Source organism: Danio rerio, chromosome 1, assembly GCF_052040795.2.
Source record: "Danio rerio strain M-AB ecotype USA chromosome 1, GRCz13ab, whole genome shotgun sequence".
In the NCBI taxonomy this organism is placed as follows: domain Eukaryota; kingdom Metazoa; phylum Chordata; class Actinopteri; order Cypriniformes; family Danionidae; genus Danio; species Danio rerio.
The window spans coordinates 35370352-35374177 of record NC_141021.1 but is presented as its reverse complement, the minus strand read 5'-3'; the positions used below and the strand labels follow the sequence as shown (position 1 = coordinate 35374177).

The following is a 3826-nucleotide window of genomic DNA, read 5'->3' as shown; positions in this document are numbered from 1 at the left end:
TAATTAACTCCAAAGTTTTTGTAAAGAAAGAGAATGGAAATATGTTATTCACATATGTGAAAGTTGAGTAAATTAAAAACATACATCAAAAAAATGATGTATTATGTGAAAATTACAGAATATTAAATGCTGCACAAGGAATTGACATGCACGGAACACTCTTAGGATCTTCCACAACAACATAGAAAACTGGATTGTATTTTTAATAGCATTAGTAATGTATTGCTAAAATGTTAATTAAAGTATAGTTGGTTAAAAATTGGTGTTTTATTAACAAATATACACAAAAATATAAAGTACAGGATCATTTATTATTTGTTCCAATTTGTTAAATATGAATAATATTAGCTGAAGCTATAATCCCCATGCTGGAGACTTTAATTTATAAAAAAAAGAAAAAAAAAATGTATTTTTGTTTTTAACTATTATATATACAGTTGAAGTCAGAGTTATTAGCCCCCTGTTTTTTTTCCCCAATTTCTGCTGACAGAAAGAAGACTTTTTTTTCAACACATAACATTATGACTGTAAATTATATTTTACTAGATTTTTTAAGACACTTTTACAGCTTAAAGTGACATTAAAAAAAAATAACTAGGTTAATTAGGTTAACTAGGCAGGTTAGGGTAATTAGGCAAGTTATTGTATAACGATGATTTGTTCTGTAGACAATCAAAAACTAAAATTAGCCTAAAGGGGCTAACAATTTTGTCAAAATTGACCGGTCTGTTTTAACTGCTCTTATATTAGCGCAAAAATCTTTTTTGTCCACTAAATTTTTATTCAACATTGTTTAGCTGTGACAAAGTAGTGTTTAACATGAATTTACAGAATTAGACATAAAAAAGCTGCACTGAAAATCAAAATAGGCACTGAAAATATATTACAAAATGAAATCAAAATTCTTTGTTTCAATACTAATTGACAGCTCGCTAAAATAACTATCACAGGGTCTGACCAAAGAAATAGAAATTTAAATCCATCTGAATGATTTATCAACCATCAAAGCACAAACAAAATGCTTTCCTTTCCTGTGTTCTGAGTGACCGAATTTTCAGGAATAGTGACAGAGGGTATATACACTCTTAAAAGAAACGGTTCTATATAGAACCAAAAATGGTTCTATCAAGCGCTTCATATATGGAACCCCAAAAAGGTTCTAAATAGAACCATTTTAAGGGTTCATTAAATAGAACCCCAAATAGTTTTTTCACTCTTAAAATAAACGGTTCTATATAGAACCAAAAATGGTTCTTTCAAGCGCTTCATATATGGAACCCCAAAAAGGTTATAAATAGAACCATTTTAAGGGTTCATTAAATACAACCCCAAATGGTTCTTTGAATTCAAGTTACATGGTTCTATTTAGAACCATTTGAGGATTCTTTATTTATTATTGAATTAATGTTATTTATTATTGAATAAAAAATAAAACCAATGCAGAAAATTCAAATTGTTTAAATTTATTCAATTTACTTCAAAAAATAAGTTTTAAATAATATTTAAAATTGTACCTCTGCGTACTTTGTATAAGATCTACCTCTAAACATTATACATTTTTACTATTTAATTAGTAAACATAATTAACAGCTTAATGGCATTCAACAATCTAATTCTAATGATTTCACTTATTAATAAACATTTGTAAGCTTGTTTACTGATTGAACAAATACAAAACTTAACTTTCAAACATCTCTAAAATGATGAAAAATGTATTACAATGCAGATAGAAACAATAGACAAACATCTATTAAATAACACTACAATTTCAACAAGTTGACGGTACATGTATGTATTGGTCATGGCAACATCCATTTTTATACATAATTTTCAATAAAAGTTATTAAACAAAGTGCTTAATCGCACACAAAACTTTGCAAAATGATTAGACAAAACACTGAGAACAGCCATTCCACAACCTGTATAATGTCCATGTTTGCCGGCCTCTCTTATAACGTAAATAGTTTTGTCTATGGGTGGCACAGTGGCTCACTGGTTAGAACTGTCACATCACAGCAAGAAGGTCACTGGTTCGAGTCCTGACTGGGTCAGTTGGTGTTTCTGTGTAAAGTTTGCAAGTTCTCCCAGTGTTTGTGTGGGTTTCCTCTGGGTGCTCCAGTTGCCCCCACAGTCCAAAGGCATACGAACGGTATTGGTGAATTGGCCACAGTGAGTGAATCTGTGCAGGTGTATGAGAGAGTATATGGGTGTTTCCCAGTGCTGGGTTGCGGCTGGAAAGTGAAGAGTAATTGCTATTTCATTCTACTGTGGTGCCTCTGATAAATGAGGGAGCAGAAGGATAGTGAGCGAGTGTTGGCCATCGTAATGCTGACACTTCAAGCCTTGACGGAATCAGGAGAGCTGTTAGGACTTTTGGATTTCTGTAAAACAATATTTCAATACTGAGTACTTCCTTCTTTCCTTCCCCTCTTTTGGGCCATTTCTTTTAAAGATGTTTCTGTGTTCTTCACTAAGTCCTTATATGCAGCATCCTAAATTAAAACATTTTGTTTACTTTGTGTAAGTTTCCAAGTGACACATTTTTAGCAATACAAGTACTTTAAAGTCATCAAAAATACAGAAATACAGTGCAGACAGCTGTAATAGATTTTCTATTTAATCTGCATTTCATTTGTTACAGAATTTAATGAAATTGACATTTCTGAGTGACCTCAATTCAGTATGAACATTAAATAACACAATAAAATTAGAATAAGAACAAAACAAAATAACTGTATATCAAATAACATACATCATATTTGGCACATACTTTTATCCAAAGGGACTTAGATTGTGTTAAATCTATACATTTCTTAATATGTGAGATCTGGAACACATTTGGCATTGCTAATGCATTGCTTTACCAAATGAGCTTTAAAATGTCATATACACAGATTTTTCATATCTATTTGGCACACAATGTAACAGTGTTTGGTTAATCACAAGCTGTGGCACTCCAAGAAGAAGAAACAGCTCCATTAGTTTTGCAGACCCCTCCATAATCTGTACTCTGGAAAATAGTGCGTTTCATTTGGTTCTTGACTTATTCGTAAACTGTGTCGCATTCTAGCTCCATCACAATCTGAGGTAGGAAGACAGCATTTGTAGAATGTGTAAATATAAATTTAAATCACAGATTTAATCTTGACATAAAATGTATTGAAATGAACTCACCTTGTGTTAAGTCCCTCAGAGTCCAGTTCACTTCCTTTTGATCCCACCATTATGAGCTCACCACTGAAATGCTTTCATTTTTACATTTGTTTTGAAGACATTGCAACAAGGACTCCTGTAGGCAAATGTACACCTTTCAATACATATTTCTTCTCTGCAGGACTTTTTATTAGGCAACGACCTTAATATTCTCACTGTATTAAAACAGAAGTAAGTAATAGAATAGTTTTTGTGATAAATATATTTTTTCAGTACACAACAACCAACAAGTCTGAATTATGCATGTTATAAAATACAATACTTTACCATGTGGCTTGAAGATGATGTCAAACAATTATGGATGTGACGTGTTTTTCTTTAAGCTGGGATCCTTCTTCTTCAAAGCTACTTGTGTCCAGCAGATCAAAGTTGGAAACTTAATATGGGTCCCATGACACTTTTCTGTAATGATAAATACAATCTTGAAGTCTTTTATAATATTCATTTCATTTTACTGACCCCAATACATTTTGTTTGGATTTTAAAACAATGATACATACCAAGCACAAGTTTTATGATGCAGTTCAGTTTCCAGGCTGTTTGAAAAAAAAAAAAAAAAAAAAAAAAAAAAAAAAAAAAAAAAAAATATATATATATATATATATATATATAT

The 3826-nt window shown here is 31.2% G+C and overlaps 1 long non-coding RNA gene across 1 annotated transcript; it reads right to left on the bottom strand.

Annotated features, from left to right (window-relative positions):
• Window positions 1-1211: 1211 nt before the first annotated feature.
• LOC147846899 (uncharacterized) lies at window positions 1212-3626 on the bottom strand. Its single transcript, XR_015476678.1, has 4 exons — window positions 3481-3626; window positions 3175-3289; window positions 2944-3082; window positions 1212-2492 (listed from the first exon to the last, which is right to left on the bottom strand). It is a non-coding gene; the product is annotated as an uncharacterized LOC147846899 (long non-coding RNA).
• Between the last annotated feature and the right edge of the window lie 200 nt (window positions 3627-3826).